The sequence below is a fragment of the Odocoileus virginianus genome, chromosome 6 (genome assembly GCF_023699985.2).
Source record: "Odocoileus virginianus isolate 20LAN1187 ecotype Illinois chromosome 6, Ovbor_1.2, whole genome shotgun sequence".
Lineage (NCBI taxonomy): Eukaryota > Metazoa > Chordata > Mammalia > Artiodactyla > Cervidae > Odocoileus > Odocoileus virginianus.
In genome coordinates this window covers 20,611,600-20,637,180 of record NC_069679.1, presented here as the reverse complement: position 1 = coordinate 20,637,180, position 25,581 = coordinate 20,611,600, and the positions used below count along the sequence as shown (strand labels likewise).

The window sequence follows — 25,581 nt, the reverse complement described above, 5'->3', positions numbered from 1 at the left end:
GTAACAATTCATAATTGTGACACACTTATCCAGAATGTTCATGGTGGAACCAAAGAAGAGTTGAGAAGGGGTGTGGGAACTATGCACTTCCTGCACAATTCTGAAAACCTACAACTGCCTCCCAAAAATAGTCTATTTTTAAAAAATACAATCAGTCAAAATCTAAAAGAAAATAAAATTGGTTGTGGATGAAAAGATATATGATACAGCATGTGTAGTAAAATGCTAATAGTGGTGGTGTCTATGGATGTTCCCTATACAACTCTTTCAACTTTGTACTGTTTGGCATTTTTCATAATAAATATGGGGGGAAAGTCATTGTGGGTAATATTATGAGATAACTTAGCACAGTAAGGTCAAAAGAAGCCTGTGGAATTTAACTCCATCAGGGTTTTCTCATATGATTCTGTACAAAATATATTACTTGATGTAACGAACTGAATTCTTAATCTAAATTTTAAAACCCAGTTGGTTCTCCTTTAACCACCAGAGCCTAGTGTTTGATTTATTGTTTGAAAAATACAACTAGATATTAACTGTATGTCATCTCATCAGTAGAGGAAAATGAGCAGGGCTTTGTAGTTTTTGAAACAATACTGATGATGTGGTAATCTACACAACAACTGTACTGGACTTTGTCAGTGTCCTTGTTACAATATAGCACTGTTTTATTTACCACCCAAAACATATATTTTCATTACTCACTACAATATGACAATAACAACAGTTTTGAATGGTGCATATTTCTCATTATGAATCTAAATACACAGAATGTTTGCTCTGTTCTCAGTCACTACACTGTGCAAAACTGGTATGTTAAAAATAGTATGACATATTTGCATATTTATCTGTATTAAAAGCCCCGTGAAACAGTTATTGCAGATACACAGCTGTTGCTTTTTAAGTATTTTTTAAAGGAACCATATCCATTCTTCTATGTAAATTACATACATTCTCAAATATATCATCTGAGCCAAGGGAGTTTCAAAGCTTTTAACAGGAAAACTTATTCTCAGAGGAAAAGAATGTTAAAGGAGAGGAATTGTAAATTTTTAGTCATTGTGTCCAAATGATAAATTTTTAACCTAAAATGATAAACTTGTTCCTTTGCCAAGTCAAATATCATAACTGTAAACAGAAAGTAATTCTGGATGCTTCTACAAATTATGGCCTTATTTCAGCATGGAGACTGTTTAGCTCGTCTACAGAGCACAGAAGAGATGCTGCTTTATATCAATCAAGTTACAGAAGTCTCCATTTTGTGACTTAAAAGTGACATATTCTGTTGTAAAGAATTTTTCTTTTAATTGCATTCTCATATCTTCATAAAAGCCAATAGTAGCATTTTTCTTTTTAGTTAAAAATTAAATTATGTTCCTGGAATGCTAGCTACTATCATCTTGTAGTTCCCAGAAAAGAGATCCAACTGAAAAACAGTTCTAGCAATTTTCATTATTTTCCCTAAAATTGTAATATGAACACTTTCAATTTTAAAAAAACATGTGTATTTTCAACTCTGACCATATTAAGTTGATTAATATATAATTCTGATGCACATGAGGTGTTCTCATTTTAGTATCTGAACTATAGTTTTATTTTTAAAGGTTTTTAAATATAAATAGTTGAATCAAAGATATATTTCATAGTTCAATTTTACCATGTTAGCTAAAGAAGAGGGTATTAAAAGGAAGGATTATCATATATTAAATTAAAAGTTTGTCACTTTGCAGCTCTAATCCATTTGGAAAAAAAAAAGATGACTTCAGTACAGTTTAATCAGTTAGAGGTCTTTATTGCCTTAAGTATTAATTGATTAGGTTCTCACTAAGGTCAAAAGTACACTTGGCTGCCTAGAGACGGCCAATTAGCAAATTGTCAACTGTGCTTATTTACATTGACCAAACATAATAGTAGTTATTTGACTGTCAAGTCAGAAGGTCAACAAATCTTTTGTACACTTTGCCCTCCAAAAGGGCAGCAGTCATTTAGACACCAGAAAGCATTCATAACAAAGATTTAGTTTATTACTTATTGACTTAAATCACTCTTAGAAACAGGTGTTTCATTCTCTTTGGACAACTGATATATCATTTCTTTTGTGAAATACTTGAGGTCCAGTTGAAATCCTGTGGTTGATTGTATCTGAAGATTTTTGTTCAGCAAGCAGCTTGCTCTTGAAACTCTAAATAGCTTTTTTAAGAGCAAACCAATCCAATGACTATAATCCTTCGCAATATAGACTTTTCTCCTGCTAAGTGATTGCAGTGAGTTGGAACAAGTTGGACACAGGTGTTGAAATGCCTCTGGGGCACTATTCTCAAAGTTGAAGGTCAGAAGCACATTTGAGTCTCACCTTAATGAGGACATTGGTATGTTTTTGAATATACTGGTGCTGCCATGGATATTGGATATTTTCTACAGACCAAAAGAGAAATGAAAACTCAAGGTTATTCATGAACCAGTAATCTAAAATTTCTTCCTATAATCCCAGTGATTTTTTTTATCATCATAAGTCATTACACCTAATTTATTTAGTGGTGATATAACTAGTTGCATTTGTTAGCATTTTTTTCTATTTACACTCTTCTACTTAAATTTAACATTATTCTCCATTACATTTTTCAGTTATTTATTGAAATATCACTGATGATCCCATGAGTTAATACTTTAAGGAGTAAGTATTTTTGTTTCACATTATCATTTTTACAACTTATTCCTATAGATCAAACTAGAAACCCATGAGTTAGCCTAGATTCCTTCCTCTCTCCAAATATTCATTCATCAAGGATCACATTCTGTCAGTTCTAGTAACTGAATGTCATCAATAGATATTAATATAAGTACCCTCCACTTCAACCCACTGTCACTGCCTCTTAGCAACTTGTTGGCTCTTGATTCAATTGCTATGATACATTTTTCAGTATCTTATCAGTGATTCAGTGACCTTCTGTTGGCATGACTATCTTCCTGCTAGATTGGGACTCCTTTAGAATAGGGTGATATATTTTTACTATATGCCCCACAAACAGTGTTTGGCACATACAGATTTTCAGTAAAAATTTACTGAGTAAATATAAATGACCACAATTAGCTTTATGCTACATAATGTAAGCCTTGATAGAGTAATAATTTTTATGATTTATGAACTCATTAAATCAAATTTTCACTAGTATTAAATTATTAATATTTTCCAACTATAATAAGAAGCAATAAGTTATAATTCATCCATATGGCTAAACCAACAGCATTGACTTTGAAGACAGAGAGAGCCCAAGCCAAAGGAAAAAGTTACTACCATACTTCTTGAGTAATTAAGCTATCAACTATAGGTAAAAAACAAATCCACATACTATCAAAACATGTGCTTTGTCTGTGGTATCATATGACTAAATAACAGTTACTATTTACACACTGTGGACTTTGATATATTAGCTATTTGCCTCTCAAAACAATGCAATGTAAACATATTTGTCCTTTTTCAAATAAAAAACTAGTTTCATAGGATAACTTATCTAAACACTAGCATATAACCCAGATATTGCTTGCTCCAAAGCCTGAGTTCTATCTACCACAGTAAAATTTGCATCCTTCTTTAGAACTTTGGACAACCTGTTGGGTTGGCCAAAGAATTCATTCAAGTTTTTCTGTAACACCTGGAAAAATCAGAATGAACTTTTTGACCAACCCAATATTTTACATTATTCAAAAACTTTACTAAATGTTGCATAGAGATGTTTCATATCTATTGTTGGGTTGATTTGGAAAGTGTGGGGAAGATAATCAGTAGAGTCAAAGGTGGGAAAAATGACAGTGGAAATTAAAAGTAATATAACTTAGTAGTTAAGACTGCATGGGCTTTGACATTATACAGCCCTACACTTGAGTTCCAGGTCTTCCTTGTACGATCTGTGTGATCTTCTGTGTGTGGCTTGACCTATACATTTCAGTGCCAATCTCTAAAATAAATATAATAATTTTTGTTGCTGCTGTTTAATCAGTCAGTTTTTGCAACCTCATGGACTGTAGCATGCCAGGCTTCCCTGTCCTTCACCATCTCCCAGAGCTTGCTCAAACTCATGTCCATTGAGTCTGTGATGCCATCCAACCACCACATCCTCTGTCATCCCCTTCTCCTGCCTTCAATCTTTCCTAGCATCAGGATCTTTTCTAATGAGTCAGCTCTTCACATCAGGTGGCCAAAGTATTGGAGCTTCAGTTTCAGCATCAGTCCTTCCAATGCATACTCAGGATTGATTTCCTTTAGGATTGACTGATTTGATCTCCTTGCAGTCTAAGGGACTCTCAAGAGTCTTCTCCAGCACCACAGTTCAAAGGCATTCTTTGGCACTCAGCTTTCTTTATGGTCAAACTCTCATATCCATACATGACTACTTTAAAAACCATAGCTTTGACTATATGGACATTTGTCAGGAAAGTCAAGTCTCTGTTTTTTAATATGCTGTCTAGGTTAGTCATAGCTTTTCTTCCAAGGAGCAAGCATCTTTTAATTTCATGGCTGCAGTCACCATCTGTAGTGATTTTGGAACCCAAGAAAATAAATTCTGTCACTGTTTCCGCTGTTTCCCCATCTATTTACCATGAAGTGATGGGACTGGGTGCCATGATTTTCTTTTTTTTTTAATGTTGAGTTTTAAGCCGGCCTTTTCACTCTCTTTCACTTTCATCAAGAGGCTCTTTAGTTCCTCTTTACTTTCTTCCATAAGGATGGTGTCATCTCCATACCTGAGATTATTGCTGGTTACTTCTCCCAGCAATCTTGATTCCAGCTTGTGCTTCATCCAGCCTGGCATTTTGCATGATGTAATCTGCATATAAGTTAAATAAGCAGGGTGTCAATATACAGTCTTGACATACTCCTTTCCCAATTTGGAACCAGTCTGTTGTTCTATTTCTGGTCCTAGCTTTTGCTTCTTGACCTGCATACAGGTTTCTCAGGAGGTAGATCAGGTGGTCTGGTATTCCCATCTCTTGAAAAATTTTCCACAGTTTGTTGTGACCTGTACAATCAAAGGCTTTAGCATAGTTAATGAAGCAGAAGTAGGTGTTTTTCTGAAATTTTCTTGCTTTTTATATGATCCAACAGATGTTGGCAGTTTGATCTCTGGTTCCTCTGCCTTTTCTAAATACAGCTTATACATCTGGAAGTTCTCAGTTCATGTTCTGTTGAAGCCTAGCTTGAATAATTTTGAGCAAATAATTACTTTGCTAGTGTGTGAACTGAATACAATTGTGTGGTAGTTTGAACATTCTTTGGCATTGCCTTTCTTTGGGATTGGAATGAAAACTGACCTTTTCCAGTCCTGTGGCCATGGCTGAGTTTTCCAAATTTGCTGGCATGTTGAGTTCAGCACTTTAACAGCATCATCTCTTAGGATCTGAAATAGCTCACCTGGAATTCCATCACCTCCACTAGCTTTGTTCATAATGATGCTTCCTAAGGCCAACTTGACTCCACACTCGAGGATGTCTGGCTTAGATAAGTGATCACACCCTCATCATTATCTGAGTCTTGAAGATCTTTTTTGTATAGTTCTGTGTATCCTTGCCACCTCTTCTTAATATCTTCTGCTTCTGTTAGGGCCATACCATTTCTGTCCTTTGTTGTGCCCATCTTTGCATGAAATATTCCCTTGGTATCTCTCATTTTCTTGAAGAGATCTCTAGTCTTTCCCATTCTCTTGTTTTCCTCTATTTCTTTGGATTGGTCACTTAGGAAGGCTTTCTTATCTCTCCTTGCTATTCTTTGGACCTCTGTATTCAGATGGGTATATCTTTCCTTTTCTCCTTTGCCTTTCACTTCTGCTTCTCAGCTATTTGTAAGGCCACCTCAAACAGCCATTTTGCCTAATATAATAATAGTAACTGCCAATTAATTTGTGATGATCAAATGATATTATGCAGATAAGTTCTTAGCACAGTTTTTACTAAAAAGAGTTCCTACTGTTTTATTTTTTTAATTATATATAAGACAAGCAAATAAAGCAGATGCTTTATTGCCTTTTCCTTATTTAATGAGGTGTTATTGGTGAGTCTATAGTTAGGCAAAGAATAAACAAAGTGAATTCACCATACTGAAAGTATATTCACCATACTGAATGTGTGTGTGTGTGTTTGTGTGCACGCGTGCATGTGCACATGCCCATGTGCTCAGTAGCTTCAGTTGTGTCTGACTCTTTGTCACCCCATGGACTGCAGCCCACCAGGCTCCTCAGTCCATGGGATTCTCCAGGCAACAATAATGGAGTGGGTTGCCATGCCCTCCTCCAGAGGGTCTTCCTGACCCAAGGATTGAACCAGAGTCTCCTTCATTGCAGGTAGATTCTTTACTACTGAGCCCCCAAGGAAGCACCATTGACTTGTGTATTGTCTCCTAATTAATAAGCATTTATTGAATGCCTGTTATGTGTTCATAACTTAGAATCTGTGTTAGATGTTGAGGGTAATATACCTGATTCTACAGAATTCATTTTCACTCAGATTTAAGTAGAAATGCAACACTCATTTGTACACTTAAGAGAAAATTTAGAAATTTTAAATAAAATTCAGCCATTAGTATCAAGTTAATGTCTTGTTCAAATATCTTTGCAATGATTACAGTTCACATTTAATATTTGGTATGCAATCCTAAAAGAATGAAATTTTTAGATTTTTACAATTTTTAGCATGCCCAGCTCAAACTTTTACTGTATTCTATTAGATGGTTATTCTTATTCTAACTTTTTTTCATCAGCCACTTCTTATTTGATCATAACAACTCTGGTTGCCTGCCTAATTGTTAGCTATTTTCTCTGTTAGCTCACCTAAAATAAAGTATGACAGTAAGGATTCCCTTTTTTTCTTATTTCTTTTGGTTTATTTTAAACAAAGATACTGTATCCATTGATGGAAAAAAGAAGATAGTCCTTATCTTTTTTTCTGTTTTTACAGTGTTTCCCATGAGTTTTAGTATTTGTTCTTGGCTAAACTCCCTTATCATTCATTATGTTGCTTTTGAAATGGATTCTTTCAGCAAATATTTATTGAAAACCAGGTTCTTTGCTGTTGATGTCATGGAACTTGCATGAGAGGAGAGGGGAGACAAAAAGTAAACAGAATAAAGGAGACTGAGAATGGAGACAATGATGTCAGGGGAGAAGGAAGTTACAGTTATTAAACAGATAGGATAGTCATGGATGGGCTCATTGAGAAATGACATGTTCTGCTTGAGCAGAGACCTCAAGGAAGTAAAGAATTTAGCCAGGCATATTATTGGATTATGGCAGTCCAGGCAGAAGAAACAGCCATTTGACATGTGGTAAAGCAGAAGTTCTCAAGGTTTGAGGCTTTTTTGAGAAATAACAAGGTGGCTAATGTGGCTAAAGCAAAGTGAATTTATAAGAGAATGCTAACATGGTCATAGAGGTAAGAGGAGAGGTCCAGGGACTTTACTGAGTCTTATGCAGGGTGTGGAAGCAGGGGTAGGTATTTGTGTTTTACCCTGAGTACAGTGGGGAGCCCAGAAGGTTTTGAGTGGAAGACCTGACCTGATGTGATGTATATGTTAACAGTGTCACTTGGGCACTGGCTTGAGCATAGGTCCTACCAAGGGTAGAGCCAATGGACCAATTAAGAGGTTATTTCAATAATCCAGATGAAAAATGAAAGTGACTTGGTTTAAGAAAGTAATATTGAACTTTTAGTGAGAAGTGGCTGGATTCTGGATACATTTTGAAAGTACAACTGACAGAAAGTGAGGAGTTAAAAAAAGAAAGAAAGAAAGAAAATTAAAAAGAGAACAGCAGGATCCTCTATGACCCACCTCCCAGAATATTGGAAATAAAAGCAAAAATACACAAATAGGACCTAATTAAACTTAAAAGCTTTTGCACAACAAAGGAAACTATAAGCAAGGTGAAAAGACAGTCTTTACAATGGGAGAAAATAATAGCAAACGAAACAACAGACAAAGGATTAATCTCAAAAATATACAAGCAACTACTGCAGCTCAATTCCAGAAAAGTTAATAACCCAATCAAGAAATGGGCCAAAGAACTAAACAGACATTTCTCCAAAGAAGACATACAGATGGCTAACAAACACATGAAAAGATGCTCAACATCACTCATTATCAGAGAATTGCAAATCAAAACCACAATGAGGTACCATTATACGCCAGTCAGGATGGCTGCTATCCAAAAGTCTACAAGCAATAAATGCTAGAGAGGGTGTGGAGAAAAGGGAACCCTCTTACACTGTTGGTGGGAATGCAAATTAGTACAGCCACTATGGAAAACAGTGTGGAGATTTCTTAAAAAACTGGAAATAGAACTGCCATATGAGCCAGCAATCCCACTTCTGGGCATACACACCGAGGAAACTAGATCTGAAAGAGACACGTGCACCCCAATGTTCATCGCAGCACTGTTTATAATAGCCAGGACATGGAAGCAACCTAGATGTCCATCAGCAGACGAATGGATAAGGAAGCTGTGGTACATATACACCATGGAATATTACTCAGCCATTAAAAAGAATACATTTGAATCAGTTCTAATGAGATGGATGAAACTGGAGCTCATTATACAGAGTGAAGTAAGCCAGAAAGATAACATTACAGCATACTGACACATATATGAAATTTAGAAAGATGCTAATGATAACCCTATATGCAAAACAGAAAAAGAGACACAGATGTACAGAACAGACTTTTAGACTCTGTGGGAGAAGGCGAGGGTGGGATGTTTCGAGAGAACAGCATTGAAACATGTATATTATCAAGGGTGAAACAGATCACCAGCCCAGGTGGGATGCATGAGACAAGTGCTCGGGCCTGGTGCACTGGGAAGACCCAGAGGGATCGGGTAGAGAGGGAGGTGGGAGAGGGGATCAGGATGGCGAACACATGTAAATCCATGGCTGATTCATGTCAATGTATGGCAAAAACCACTACAATATTGTAAAGTAATTAGCCTCCAACTAATAAAAATAAATGGAAAAAAAAAGAGGACTCAAGGGAAATGCCAAGGTTTGGGGCCTGAGCAACAATAGAACACACAACTGGTAAAAATTCTACACTCTGTGTTCCTAATGATTCTATGTATCAATTTTATTTATAAAACTATTTTAACTTCTGTTTTATCCTTTGATGTTTCAAAAGTAGGGGCCCAATCAACTAAAAAGTTCTAACACTTTGAATGCTCTTGGTGGACATGGAGCGGCTCTGTGTAAATCAGTATACTAGCAGTCACTGCTGAGGACACCGCTACCTCCAGTACTTACTAGACAGCGTAACATCAACATGAGGCTACTTGGAACGTACAGAACTATTAGATGACATGGCCACTGTCTCCTGTAAGTTTATTTTCTGTCTCATCATCGAGGTAAATGGATTTCCAAGTCTCTGACTGGGTTGGGATCTTAGGTACAGGGTCTGGATGTCGGGTGCTTTCCATTGGTCTCTGTGTGATTTAAAGCATGAGAAGTTCCAGGTGATATGGTTTTAGGGATGTGAGAACCATTATAAATATTACATCCCAAGTCAAGAAGTAGAAATCAGTCAGCAAGAAAAGACCTGCCCCAGAAAATTGTGATGTTTGTCCAGTTATCTCAGAAGACATCCTATCTCTTTTTTTCTAAATATTTAGGGAAAGCCTTGCTGTAGCCTTCAAACACTAACAAGTTTACTGGGGAGGTGGGAAAAGATGAATATGTATAAAGAGAAATAAGAATAGATATCAATAAGCATAAAATGTGTGGTATTGCAAAATTCATATCTACAATGAATTATCTTTATTATGCTCCTTCCTTTTTTTCATTTTATGTTCTTTAGGCAACTACTATTAATAGCATCTCATTTGAAAATTTAAAATTTTTTGGTATCTTTTTTCTCAATTTAGTTGAATGCAAAGAAAACCTTTGAAATGCAAATAAAAGTCATTTCTCAGGTCCCCAAGAAGATTTGGGACAGCAAACCTTGAATAAGTTTTGGAAAGAATCATATAATTCCTATGGAATCCCAGGTTTAATCCTGAGACAAAGAAGGACTAGCTAAGCATGAAATACAAACTGTTGCTAACTTTAGTTTTCTCCAATCAGATTTTCATGAAACATTTTCATATCGTCAACTGAGACAAATGAATTTTTCTAATGCTCTATAATCCTTTGTTAAAATTCAATTAAAGAACAAGTCTACAGTCAAATAGAAATTATTTTATGTTTAATTTTGGATAATCCTCTTCTCATTTTTTTGGCATTAAAACAAATTGCAATTACTGAAGCCCAAAGATTATAAAACAGTATTTAAGCATTCAAGTTCAATATCAAGTTCATTTAAGTTCAAAAGATTAAAGGAGAATACAGAGACTAGGATTAGAGAATAAAGTTTCTGAGAACAGATGGGGCAAGTTTAAAAAGGTTTTAGGGAGAAAATACGATACTCAATTTTAGAAGGAAAGGAGAGGAGATAACTTATTTTGGCAGTAACTTAGGCTTTTACTACAAAGGATATTATTTTAATAGTCTTTGTAATTGACTATAATAATATGTTTTGTCCTTTAACATAAAATAATATTTCCCATATCTTTATACAGACACTACTCTGAGACTGAGCAAACTGTTTGGAAGACAGGAATTGACGAACAAATCATAATTCTTTTAAATAACTTTTCTCAGCTCTTTCATCAGTGTGTATGAGTCAGTCTAGACTTAGCACTGGGTCAGACCCTACCTGCTTCTATTTCTTTTGCTGGACAGAGCACAAACCCACAATCCAAATCAAACACTTAGAAATCTTACTCCTCCATCTACTCAAGATGATCTCTAACAGAATTGTTTTTCTCTCCTTTCGCCTCTGAAGAGAATTTTCATTTTAAACCCTTCTAATTTAACAGAGAGAAAGGTTAAAAAGAAAGTCAATCTCCATCCCCAGACCCCATTTTAAAAAAAAGTCATCCACAGTTTCCCACTGACTTGGAGCCAAAAACCCTGCCAATTTTGCTCTCATATCTGCAAGTGTACCCTGACCCTTCATATGACCAGTGGGGCTTCTTGCATAAGATCTATCTGGGCGCCTTTCTAAAAGTGCTATCCTCGTCCATATTTCAAAACACTCACAGATATTTTATCATTAATTAGTATTCATATTATGTCTCAAACAATCTGTTCACAAATAGGGAAAGTGAACTAGTTGAACAGCTCTTCTGTTTGTCTAGTGTTTAACACGGATGATGTACATAGAGCCCAGGACCTTTTAAGGGAGGAGGCGGTCAAATGTTGAATAGGTAACTCTTGAAACATTTAGAAGTTTACCTATTTCAGAGGCTGGACTTCTCCAGAGAAACTATACTTGGCAAACAGGGTGGGGAGACACAGGCCTCTTTAAAAATAGACCCATGCCTCTTTGATTCACAGCATCCTGGATTTGCTTTTCATCATGTTAACATGCCACTTGGGAGCTGGCTGGACTCCCTTGTTCAGTGACATATATTTCATAGTGTTGTTTTTTTTTTTTTTTTCCAAAAGACCCATTTGTTCTTTCAACCACAACATGCTTTGCATTTTCTTTCAAATTTGAGGGTGTATATATATAGATTGATCATAACAATATTTTTAACATTCCAAACAATTTAGAAAGATAGTGGATGGGTGTCAGTTAATCTATTATGTTCATCTCTTCCTCCTCCCCCTCTTCAGCTGCTAATCTTAGAAGTTGTGTGCCAAATTGTGTAAGATATTCTTCCAATAGCTACATGTGTGACTCTTTTGTGAGCTCCACAGACAGTTATGAGGACAGATTTGGAGTTGCATATGGGACTGTCACATGGTTTGATTGCCTTGTCTTCCAGGCACTGAGATTTCTTTTCACTGAGCTTTAATACTTAGGAATTTTTAGTTATGATAAAAGTTCGGGAAAGTCTCTATTAAATTATTTACACACTTCAAGAATGAGAAAGGAAAATTTTTTACTCACCACCACTCTGTGTTTGGCATCTGTATATACTTAATAGTTCATATGTTTACTTTTTATAGTAGTGAAAAAATTCATAGAATCTTCATGAAAATCAGAGAGTTAAGAGCCTTTATTATCCTCCTTGCTCTTTGGAGCAAGAACTAGTAACGTTGCAACAGAAAAGAAAGCAGATGCTTTGTAAAAAGGTCTCATATAACTTGTGTCCAATTGTAGAGGATGATTTGTAGGAAAATGTGATCTATCAACTGTTAGGAGCCAAAAATCCTATGTCTTTAGTCTCTGAAATGGTAAGGTATGAATTACTTTATGTACACACATTGAAAACCCTTTTTCAGGACACAAATACCACAGCCCTTCATCCCATTGAACCACAGTGCCACCCTTGAGGGACAAACAGCCTTACAACAAAGTCTTTCTCTTTATCTTAATTCAAATACTTTTTAAGAATGAACAGTGTCCTAGTGATATCTGCATCTAGTGAATGATAATATTATAAAAATGTTAATCACATACACATATTAATTTCACCCTGTAAAACAAATATAATGGTTATTCAGAGTTGCACCTTTATTTGCTTCAGTTCTAATTCAGAAATATTAATGATGCCTACCATATATTGATTGTCACTCTGAGCCTAAACTCTCTAAAATAGGTATTTTACATACACACTCCTAATCCTCAGAATAACACACCAAAGTAAATGTTATTATTACCCCGTTCTTCCCAGTTGAGTCAGAACTCAGAAACAGTTTGAATGAGAAAAGAGGTATATTTTCTTGTTTTGCACTTGAATTTCCTTTTCTTGTTTTAGGTTGGGGAAGTCATGTAACTTGCTGGGTAAATTGTACTAGTACCTTGCACAATGAAACTTGTGAGTGGTGGAATACAAACCGAAGCTTCCATGTCCTTGAGCCACACCCTGAAAATTCTGGAAGCTCTGCACAGAGGCGCTGGACTTCACCACATTCTCATGGCTCACTGTTACCTAAGGAGCAGCAAGTTCATTGCGACTGCTCTGGATACCTGGCAGAGGAACTTAACGACACGTAAAGAGGTACCTACAGTATCTATTTTATTTCTAGTCTACGAAAGAGCAATTTATGAAGAGGTTTTCTCCAGATAGTATCAAGTCTTTTTCAGTGCATTTCATAAGGGTTGGAACTAAATCTGGCATAATAAGGTTTGATTGAGCTGTTATGTTCTGCCTCGTAAGTGGCTGTGCGCAATTGAGAAAGAAAATTGCTTAATAGAAAGTTACAGTCATCACTAACTTTATCTTAATTCTCCAAAGCAATAAGCTAAGAGTGCTATAAGAGCAGCTTAAGGCTGTTAGAAAATGCTGAAAAACACTCTATTTAGAAACATTTCTGCCCATATGTCACACTGTACTTTCTTGTGATGGGCATTTATTTTTCTGATATTTTGTTCACTTAGGGTAAGTTTTATCCTCTGTCTCCAAGGATATTTCTAAAGGGATTTATCTATCCATTCTTCTAAAATATTTAGCAGAAATTCTGTTTTTCAGCATGAGATCTGTACCCTGATTTTGGTTTGTAACTTTTAGCTATCCCACAGACATCAAAAGCCATTTCTGAAATATATTGAATTTAGATCATAACATTATTTATATGACTGTGTCATCAGAAATTAATGAGCTGTTTATGAAAAATAGATTAAGCTAATGATTGGAATTTATTCTAGGAAGAAATAAGAAAGTATCTGTTCTTTTTTACTGTTGAAAGTTATACTGGCAATATAATCATTATTTGCAGATATTACCTACCTAGCAAAGGCATGAGACATGTGAACCAGTAAAACTAAGAGTTTTAGTGAGTTTAGAGTTTAGTAAGATTCAGGGTTTAGTAAGATTGCTAGGTATGAAGTAAACTGTTTAAATCATTTCCTTCCCAACTATCAGAAATTACCAATTTAAAAAGATAATAGAAGAAAAAAGATAATAAGTACAGTAGCATCAAAACCTTTAAGAAACTCAGAACCACTGTAAGGAAAACTGTGAATCTTTACGACAAGATGAAGCTTTAAAAAATTGGAAAGGTACACCATATTTCTGAATGGAAATGATCTGAAGATACCTATTTTTTATATTTTTATTTTAAAAATAAATTTATTTCATTAAAACCAATCTCACAGGGAATGTATTTAATACAATGATTCTGAAATAGATAATAGAGACATAAAGAAGGCAAAAAATAGCCTGGAAATTATTACCAAAAGAAGAAACTGGAGGCGAAAAAGGAATATAGAGGAAGAAGAAGAATTGGAAAGACTTATACTGCCAGATATTAAAAGATAATGTAAAGATCCAATTACAGTCATGTAACATTGGTACAGTAACATTATAATCAGTGACTCAAACTTGAAATTTCCCTTAAAACTATGTGCTTTAACATTTGCAAAGGTGTGACTGTGTCTTTAGATCCAAACAGAACACAGAAGCCATGCTGCCTGTTGCTGACTTGGCAAAGTTTTGCTTCGGTGAAGCCTTGTTTTATATGAATGAGCCTACTCCTAACTGCACCTACTAACAGGGTGGAGTTTGCTAGCAGTCCCCCGAAATGCCTCTTACTCTGGTTATGAATCGTGGAGTTTCTCTGAATTCAGTGGGGTATATCGCTTGCAAATCGGAGAGCCTTTCCTCTCCCAATGACTCATGGCATCTGTAGAATTCTTACAAAAGTTGCTTTCTTCAGTTGATAGGGACAATATGTCCTGGATCTGTGCTTTACTTAATTTTTGCTGTGGCTGACATTTTTAAATTTGAGCTCTTTCACAGATTCCCTCCCCCCTCCTCCCCCAGCAGCTTCATTTGGTATTCAATGCAAGCTAAAAATAAGACAGTATAAACTTTTACATTATTTAAGCTAATCTTAAGTTTTAATACAGAGTAAACATATTTATTAATAACGTATTTCTTCTCACTTATCCACAAGTATGGGTTTCAATTCGGAAAGAGTTTCACTGAGGAAAGTTCGTAGACTATTTTAAGTGAGGCTAAGGAGCAAAATAAATGCGGGTCACCTTGATAGATTTTGTGAGATAATTTCTAGGCAAGCTAACCATACCCACCTTACAACTAAATGTAATGCAAATTACCATATCAAACAGAGAAGCTGAGGCTTCCAGTTAGACGTCTTTAGTTTTCTGCTTAGTTAATGTCAATGTAATTACTGCTTATAGTAATTTGCTACAGAATCACTGTATGTCATTATTTTGCTGTTGGAAGAGATTACGTTTTTAGCTAAGAAGAAAATGAGTTTGAGAAAGATATTTTGCCAAGTTGAAATTTATGGCTGGGGCTGTAAGGTATAAGGAATATGTCTAGCTTTGTCTTAAAAATGACTTGCTATCAGAAGTTAAATGATCATTTTATAATTTTCTATAAAGTGAAAGAAAGGTATTTTTAATTTAATTACCCATGCCTGAAAGGATATTTGAGTATATTCTTATTGGAATAATTAGCAATTTGAACATAGCATAATAAGCTATTATACTCTTTCCAGAAATTTTTTGATTCTTTGGTTTTCTTTGAAGGTGTTAGGAGAGTACAGAATGACATGATATTATTCAACATGCTGATAGTTCTTAGGATCGTAATGTTGGTTGTTAAAACTTTACTAAATCGACTTGACAGTTTCAAATTAAGTATCATCTTGTGTTTTTCCTTTCTCCATATCTTTTTAATGACGGTGTCATATAATATAATGGTTTTATGAGTGGTTTTGCTATCTCATTCATCAGAGTAATCAATGGGGAAAGGAGCCATATGGGTTTTAGTCCATTTGTATTGGATAGGACAGATGGCATTATTGATAGATGGAAATATTCCAAGTATTTATTGTATAATGATATCACAAGGACTCTGACTTCTGAATTTTAAAAATTTCATTTCTACAGTAACTGGCAACTTAAGTAATTTATACAGTTGCCTTGCATCCATTTAATCATATCAGTGTGTGAATTGTAGCATTAATTACCTTTCAGTTAATACTGTATTTTATATGATGGGCATTTCTTTTTCTAAGCCTTTGTGTTTACTTATCTGATTTCTGACCAAGCTATCAGTTTGGTCTTGAGGATTTTAAACCTAAAACAATGTTTAGAGCAGACAATATGTAAAGATAGGATGCTAGAAGTGAACTTCTCTTCCAATATCATCTTTGTCCTGTGGGAGACCAGAGAGAAAAGGTACTCTTAAAGAATCTTTACATTTTCTTCTTGCATAAGTTATCACCCTCAATACATTTCTTTTTTTTCCCCATTTATTTTTATTAGTTGGAGGCTAATTGCTTTACAATATTGTAGTGGTTTTTGCCATACATTGACATGAATCAGCCATGGATTTACATGTCTCAATACATTTCTTAAAATTATATTTAATATAACTGTGGGCATAAAGACATAATGATGTAATTCAGGTTCCAATTCTATTTTATTTTCTCAACTTGCAATTGAGTTATTCCAATAAGGGTTATGGCTGGTGACCGTCATTACCATTAAAACACCATCCTCGGGAAAGGTACACACCTTGAGTCTGGCATCTTAGACCACTCGGCCATCCTGACAAAAAACTGCCCAAAAAATAAAAATAAAAATAAAAATAAATAATAATAAATAAAACACCATCCTCCCAAAATGTTTGACACCATTGAAGAATCACATTTGCACTACTGGAAATAAATGAAATTCAGTGAAAAAGAGGTCTTCACTTTTGTATTTTATATTTTTTTTCCTTAAATGCATACTGAATGTATATAGTCATGCCTTACTTTGCAATTGAAAAGTTAAAAGTGATAGTTTGAGTCATTCTAAAACTTCCATGGTCACTGTTTTATTTTTAAAATATTGTCAACCCCTATTATTGAAGGCCTAGTGTGTATTTAAGCACTGCTGGGAGTTTTCTGTTACCTCTAGGTTGCTTACTATTTTACTTAGGAAGTTAATGTAAATTCCTTGAGTAGTGACATTTTTTCCAAACTAAAAATTAGAACACATTGTCCAACAGTGTTTTTTTTTTTTTCAATTTGTGAATTTGTTACTGTGAAAAAATTACAAATGATTAAAAATGAAAGATTTTTTACACTTGTTATAAATTAATCATTACCTCCTTTACTGACTTGACACCACTAAATTCCGAGATCTAGCTCACTGCCTTGCACATGTCAAATTCAAAGTTTGTTGATTATGATACTTATAAACAAAGTAGGATAGTGTATATCCACTAAGGCGATTGGAAATAGAAAGAGTTTAATTATATGCTTTCAAAATGATAATGTGATCCCACTAATGAAATAGCAACTTTATACTCAATTTTGATAAGATCAATCTTTTTAAAAAGTTCTTACAGAAATAGATAATGTAATTATATTAGAAGATTAAGTTGACCAAGCTTTATTTAGTCAAAAATATGTAATATTGTTCAGTGGGCCAAGAGGACAAGAAAACTTAGACCTATCCAGAGACATCCCATTCAAACAGACTCTCTATGCATGATTTAGGGCAAAACTGTTTGCATTCTTACTTCCCTGGCAAGTACAAATGGACCAAATAAATCCTGATGATCCCAGATTTCTCTAACACTCTAGGACAATTTGGGCTTCCCAAGTGGAGCTGGTGGTAAAGAGCGTGCCTGCCAATGAAGGACATGTAAAGGTCGCAGGTTTGATCCCTGGATCAGGAAGATCCCCTGGAGGAAGGCATGGCAACCCACTCCAGTAATCTTACCTGGAGAATCCCATGGACAGAGGAGCCTGGCAGGCTGCAGCCCATAGGGTTGCAAAGAGTCAGACACGACTGAAGTGACTTAGTACGCAGTACCAGACACACGAGGACAATTTCAGAAGCATTGATTAAAATGGCATAGATAGTATTCGGATAGAAATAGCAGGACCAATAATAAAGCAAAAACAAAAAAAGACTAGGACTAATTGAAGTGATTTGGAATTTTAAGTATTCTACATATATTTACTTTTACTTTTTAAAAAAGCCAAAGTCTAAGTAAAATAAAAGGCATAAGTATTTTGTTGTCACTAAAGACTTCTATTTCCTTTGTAAATGGAATAAAAAATATGAGTGCTTTCCAGTAAATTTGGGGAATATCTTTTTTGTATTTTTATGATAATAGGAAGGGAATAATTTTTAATTTGAACTTTGTATCACATTTGCCGCCTTTAACCTGTGCTGATCTTTTCTTACTTTTCTCATTATCAATGTTTATCTCTCTCTCTCTCTCCTATCTTTCTTAATACTCTTTCTGGCATTGAGAGAAAGAATTAGAAGCAGACAGACAATTCAGCTATTACTTTGAATCACCAAACAGAAAAACTTCCTCTCAGGCAACACTGTAATGTAGTTATATTGTTATGTGATTATTGCTATTCTAAGAAGATTTCATTCTCCTAATTTTAAATTTTATATATTCAGATAAATGTTTATCCATTGATGGAAAGAAGAAACAAATCTAGAATTAAGCAGTCTAATTACATTTAAAGTGAATGAATGACTCTTTTCACCACTGTATTTGCTAGAGATTTTTCTCATGAAAATTTTTATTTAAAGTTTTGGGTACAACCCATCTTCCCCCAAACCCCTTCCTTTTACATTCATAAAAGTAAGACATGAAAACAACCTCAGATTTTTATTTGTGTCCCAATAACTTCATATGGCCCCAAGTTATTTAGAGACAAATAAAAGATATTACAATTATGTTTTAAATAAACAAGGCCTAGGTGGAAGCAACTTTTTAAAAATAATGTTTTTTAAGAGTACCAGAATATTTATCCAACTAATCTTTAAAGATGTAATGCTCTTACAGAGGAAATAAAGGTGCTCAATAATAAATTTCTATATTTAGTCCTGAACATTTGAACTTTGATTTAGTAAAACTTATAAGAAAAAATTTCCAAGGCAATTGACTTAATTTCTAAAGACAGGATGGTAGCAATTGAATAAAGAAATAAATATTTTCATACTAAGGTAATATATAAGCTGAAGTTCTTGAACAAAAGCAGCCTGTCAACTCCGGTATATTTAAGTACAGGAAAGATTGATGTTTGCCAATGTCAAATCAGAGAGAAGAAAAATGTTTTCAAGTTTAAGAGACTGCCAACAATGAAAAGGAAAATAAATAAAATTTAGATGTACAATATTGTTATACCTTGTCAAGAAAATGATAATTGAAATCAGACCTCCTTTTACAAAAAACATAATGTAAAATTTCCACCAAAAAACTACTCGAGTCTAACAATTAAAGCAAAAGTAAAATTTTTAAAAGGTACAATGTGATGACTGACATTAACAAAAATTGTGCCCTTAAATTATCAAAAACCTTTGCCCTAGATTTCATCTTCAGATTAATTAATCGGTTATATTTTAAAAGAAAGCTAGGAGTTTGAAAAATATCAACATGAACCATGTGGGACTCCATCATAAATTCAATAGTTAAAACATGCAGGTTTCTGTTTATTTCTTCTGCATTATCAGGTTTATGACATTTATTTGGTAGCTAGATGCTGTTTTGAATGTGCAATGATTTGAGTTATTAAAATACAGTTTGCTTATGATCCATGTTAAGAACATGCAGTGCATTCAAATAACTAGGTAACATTAGGCCTTTCATCTCAAAGCAGTATGTTTCATTTCCCTGGGGTTGGGATTAAATTGAGATTTTGTATTCATTTGAAGTATAATTGTAATGAGAATATTTAACATGGGTCAAATGGAGAATACTGGCACCCTGGAAGTGCTTAGAAATCATTTGCTCTTTTTATACATTGTCCCATAGTGGGATTGAGAAAGATTACCACGCCTTGTTTAACGACGTTATATTGTTCTATTTGTGAATCTAATGAAATCTTTGGCAGAAAAGCGCACAAATTGCTCAAATGAATTTTAGAAAATAAGGCTTCTGAATCAAATAATTATACATTTGAAATACATCAGATACTGTTAACAGTCTTTACCTACAGAAAGTCAGAGATATGTATGTATATTTTTAAACTCTTAATGTTTCCTTTTTATTCCCATAATGGAAAGTGGGGGAAAATTGTATTTTATTTGCCCACAGACATGGGAAAGAATTACCCAGCAGAGCTATGTACCCACACAGATTTTTCCAGACTCCCTTTTCCCCTGAAGCCGTCTTTTTATTGGAGCACCATGAGTGATTTTCCACCTTTCTCATTGAAGTGCTCAGGTGTACTAGCACCACTCTCCCTCTCAGGACACTGACTTTGTTAAAACCAAGAGGAAACAAATCATTTCTTTGTGCTGCTTATTTGCGAGTGCTAAACCGGATCAGCCTGTGAGCAAAACCGGCCTGTCACTGAATAATCAACTACTGAAAACCACGTAAAAATTATATTAGATTGGATAGTATCACAGATCTTAAAGAAAGTTTCTTTATGAAACAGTGCAAATGTCAATAAAATTCATTAAGCTCTACAGTACATTCAGAAACCGTTTTAGTACTAAATCATCCCCAGCAATTGCTTAGGGCTAGATTACACTGACTCCGAAGAAAATGATGTTAGGTCAATGTAACATCCTAAAACAATATAACATTTTCTTAGAGAGTTACAGGCTTTTGCCCTAAGAGGAAATGTATTTATGTTAAGCACAGTCTAGGATGGAAGCTTGTTTGAATGTCCCGATAAATCCAGCCATTACTTTGGGGAACAAAGAAGTATGACTTACTCAGGAATTGTTAAAGAAAAGAAAGTGTTTCATTTGGTAAACTCCCTATAATAACATGGAAGTTCTGCTATATGACCACCATTCTTGGTCTTCTCAATTGCACTGGAAGTAAATATATTAATACAGTTACTATTCATTGTTTATGCTTGATGAATGACTTTCAAATGTGCCTAGAAAACAGTTACTATTTGGCTCAGCAGTAAAGAATTCACCTGCAATGCAGGAGACACGGGTTTGATCCCTGGGTTGGGAAGATCCATTGGAGTAGGAAGTGGAAACCCACTCCAGTATTCTTGCCTGGAGAATCCCATGGACAGAGGAGCCTGGCAGACTACAAAAGAATTGGTCACAACTTAGTGACTAAACAACAACAATATATTGAACATAGTAGTGACAGTCCTCATCAAAACCTGGAACAAGGCAAAGATGCCTAACAATAGCACTATAATTTAAAATTATTCTGGAAGTTCTAGACAATTCAGTAATGTAATGATCTGACACCAGATTTATTAGAAAAAAGAAGAGGAAATTTTTATTCTCGTGAAATTTATAATCACATACAATGTAATTTACATCAAAAATATCTAAAATTGCCCAGGGCTTATTCATCCTATTTCAGAAGAATGTGATAAATTGGGATAATAGGAATGAGCTGACATAATATGACTTTTCTAATACATTTTCAGACTCCTACCTTAAGTAAATGTGTATTTATGTTGAGTACATTATAACATAGAGAAACCTAAGTGAAGCAACTGAAAAACTACTTGAATATAAAGAGGAATTAATTAAGATGGCAAGATACAAAATAAATAGCATACTTAAAAAGTATCTATCCATCAACAATATCTTGATTTTGAGGTGAAGAAGAGGGAAAATAAATTCATGGTAACAATCACAATTATAAAATATCTGGTAATATCCTTAATACAAATTGCACAAGACCCATATCTGGGAAGAATTACAGAGCTTTCCTGAGCAACATACAAAAAGATACATGAATGTAAAGAATTATGCTTCTGAATGGGAATATTGTAAAGATGGCAATTAATGTGCAGGTGTAATATTAGCAACTCAGTCAAAATCCCGGTGGGATTATTTTAAGAACATGAAGAAATTATTCTAAAAAGGTTAGGATTCAGAATAACAAATATGAAATATCATATAATAAATATATTAATATCATACATTAAATATGAAAATATTATCTGTCACTGTATTTTAAATGGCATGATACAACTGCAGCTAGAATCTACACTTATAATCTCCTGCATTGGCAGATGAATTCTTTACCACTGTGCCACCTGGGAAGCCCTATAAAATGGAACAGATAAGCATAAAATTAACTCAGCATTTCTGTGAACCAAATACGACAGAAGCTCCTAATAATGTAGATAGGACATGTTATTCAGTAAAGGATAATGAGAGATTTGGCCAGAATTTGTGGAGGAAAAAAGAGTAATACACTGAAATTCAGACACCACATATATACATTTTGAAGAATTTTAGTTACATAGAAATGTTCATAGATAGAAAGAATATAAAAATATTTATACAATATGAACTTAGTCTGGTAAAATAAATATATACATGGAGAAAAAGGTGAGGGGATGTTGGTAGACTGAAGGTGATATGTTTTCTTCTTTATACATTTTTGTAATTTCCATCTTACATAATCAGAAAGATCAAAGTTTTCACCTTTGATTTTCAAAGCCATCTTCATGTTATCGAAGTAGAATTATCCCTTGGTATCCATGGGGTTTTGGTTTCAGGACCTTTTGCAGTTGACAAAAATCTTAAGATGCTTCAGTCTTTTATATAAAATCTTGTAGAATTTGCATATATCCTATGCACATCCACACATATATAATTGACCCATGAACAACATGGGTTTGAATTACATGGGTCCACTTATATGTCAATTTTTTCCAAAAAATATGCAGTCATTTCTCTGCATCTGCAGGTTCAACCAACTGCAGATCAAAATTTCCATCCACAGTTGATTGAATCTGTGGGTTGAACCCATGGATATGGAGAGCTCACTGTACTCATTGCACGGCATCGTTTTACATGAGGGACTTGAGCATCTGTGGTTTTTGTTACCTGCAGAAAGTCCAAGAATCAAGCCCTGGTGAGGATTAACCATTAACCACCTCTAGATTCCTTATAATACCTAATACCTAATACAATTTAAATCGGAGAAGGCAATGGCACCCCACTCCAGTACTCTTGCCTGGAAAATCCCGTGGATGGAGGAGCCTGGTAGGCTGCAGTCCATGGGGTCGCTAAAAGTTGGACACGACTAAGCAACTTCACTTTCACTTTTCACTTTCACGCATTGGAGAAGGAAATGGCAACCCACTCCAGTGTTCTTTCCTGGAGAGTCCGAGGGACGGGGGAGCCTGGTGGGCTGATGTGTATGGGGTTGCACAGAGTCGGACACGACTGAAGTCACTTAGCAGTAGCAGCAATACAATGTAAATAAAATGCAAATATTATGTAAATAGTTGTGGTCACAGAAAATCCAAATTTTGCTTTTTGGAATTTTCTAGAATTTGGAGGGGGGAGTATTTTTGATTGGCGATTGGATGACTCGATGGATGCTGTACACACAAAACTGGAGGACAAACTGTACATTACAAATATTATATATTTTCAGGAAGATATTGTTTTGCGTTGTTTTAGTCTCTGAACTCAGGCCTTTATTTTTTTTTCCCTTTTACAGTGGATGAGCAGTTAGTGCTCTGTCAGGCAGTCCTATCCAACTCTTCACAACCCCAAGGACTGTAGCCCAACAGGCTTCTCTGTTCACGTGATTTTCTCAGCAAGAATACTGGAATACTGGAGTATTCTCAGCAAGAATACCATTTCCTTCTCCAGTTACATTTAGAATAAGATCAGTAAGCAGGGAACATATAGCAATGCTTACCATTACATTTCCCATGCCTAGCATAATGGCTGATACGTAGAGGCCATGCGAAGTGTTTGACTACAGGAACAGCTAATCAACACAAAACTCACCTATTTACAAAAAATGTTAAGGAATTAACTCTGTCAATAGAATATAATTAATCAACAAATGCCAATCATTTGATTATCTACTATATAAGTTGGAACAATTAAAATTTTTTTTGTTTTTAATCTACTTAGATATGGACAGTACAAAGGCAAAAACTGAGAAGACCAAAGAAACAGCTTACCACCTTACATTTTGACATGTTGGTCCTAGAATTTGGTAGTCTTCCTGCAGATCTAACATATTTCTTTTGGGTAGGCCAAGACTTTTCTTGAGGAAAAAGAGAAACCACTCTACTATACCTCTTCTTTAAAGAGCTCAAATTTTAATTCCTAGAGAATCATTTTACCTTAAAACAACTCCTTGGAATCTACACTATAATGACATCACAATATTAGACCCTTATATTTCTTCCAGTTCTGTTGCCCTCATCTTGAGAGAATTTTTTCTTTCTCTCTACTATTATATACTCACTGTCCCTGTGCCTTCTACCAAGCATTATCTTGTTCTGCTCCAAGAGGCTCTTCTTCCCCCAGAGCCATTACATTCAGTTATTTTGCTTAATTATATTAAGCTATCACATTGTAAGGGCTTTGCTGACAGCTCAGCTGTAAAGAATCTGCCTGTCAATACAGGAAACACGGGTTCTGTCCCTGGGCTGGGAAGACCCCCTGGAGAAGGAAATGGCAACCCACTCTAGTGTTCTTGCCTGGACAAGAGGAGCCCATGGACAGAGGAGGGTCTTGTCTTTACTGCATTTCTCTGAGCCACAGGATAAAATAAATGGCAGTTGAATCAACTGTGCTATCAACTTTCTTTAAAAAAAAATCTTAATATTACCTTCTAACAGTTGAACATTTCACTGATTTATTTCTTCAACCAATGCCACTTATTGACTTCTTACTAATTCCTTAACGTTGTGCCAGGTGTTTATTTGGGACACAGAAATAATTGAGATAATTCTTACCCTTGTGATACATTGCTTTCTTTATGAAGCTCTGAGAGAGATGATTATTCTATAACTGAGATGTTGAATCCTGATTTCTAATTGAGCTTCCTAGGCAAGGACTTTTGAAATGAAAGCATTAAATTTTGTGATATCATTCTATCAAGAGGACAATACATTATTTTTAAATAATTTTTCTGTGCTTAAAGATATTTGGAATGTTTATTTTATAAAAATACACTTATAGTTTTATAACCACTTCTTGGTTATACTTCCAATAGTGTACTACTTGTATTCAACTTTTAAAAATTATAGAGCAGGCAACTTTTTTCCATTACAACTTTTCAGATAAAAACTTCTGATCCTGTTATGCTTGCTATTATTTTCAAAACATAGGAAGGTACACCTTTGGTATCCCTCAAGAAAAACATGTTTTATCTTTGTTCACCTAAGGACATTTCAAAAAAACACCCAGATAGCTTTCCAAGATGAATAGTGCCTCCTGATTTTCACTTGACTCAAAGGGTAGAATAAATGAATAATTCTGTATGCAAGTTTCTTGGTTTGCTTACAACTTTCTGCTAAGACTCCAGAGACCTTTAAGCAAAAGATTCCACCAATTACATTTGTTGTATGTGTGTATGTGTGTATATTTTTTTCAGAAAGCATATGTTAGTGGGGCTATTAAGCAATTAGCTTCATGCATATAGATAGTTCATTTTGCACCAAACCATATGATGTGACTGGAATTTATAGAAAACCATCTTTCTTGCCAGGAATTGAGGCGAGTTAATTCTCTAGTTTGGAGAAGTGTGGTCTTATGACTGCAATCTGTACCCTTAAAAATCAGGAACCTAGAATTCTATATTCAATTGCTTAGAAAGGCACAAAAATATAAAAGTTTATCTTTATTAAACATAGAAATTGGAAAGAGAATAC

At 34.7% G+C, this 25,581-nt stretch overlaps 2 long non-coding RNA genes across 3 annotated transcripts in view; one reads left to right on the top strand and one right to left on the bottom strand.

The window, feature by feature from the left end:
* The window catches only part of LOC110128359 (uncharacterized), a 99,212-nt gene that overhangs the window by 73,085 nt on the left and 546 nt on the right, over window positions 1-25,581 (top strand). For both annotated transcript variants that reach the window (XR_002311141.2, XR_011488217.1), the window contains 2 exons: window positions 9,158-9,351; window positions 12,780-13,022. This is a non-coding gene — a long non-coding RNA (uncharacterized lncRNA). The remainder of the gene's footprint in view (window positions 1-9,157; window positions 9,352-12,779; window positions 13,023-25,581) is intronic.
* LOC110128358 (uncharacterized) lies at window positions 1,807-24,046 on the bottom strand. The gene is made up of 4 exons (XR_002311140.2): window positions 23,889-24,046; window positions 11,969-12,247; window positions 9,280-9,458; window positions 1,807-2,415 (listed from the first exon to the last, which is right to left on the bottom strand). It is a non-coding gene; the product is annotated as an uncharacterized lncRNA (long non-coding RNA).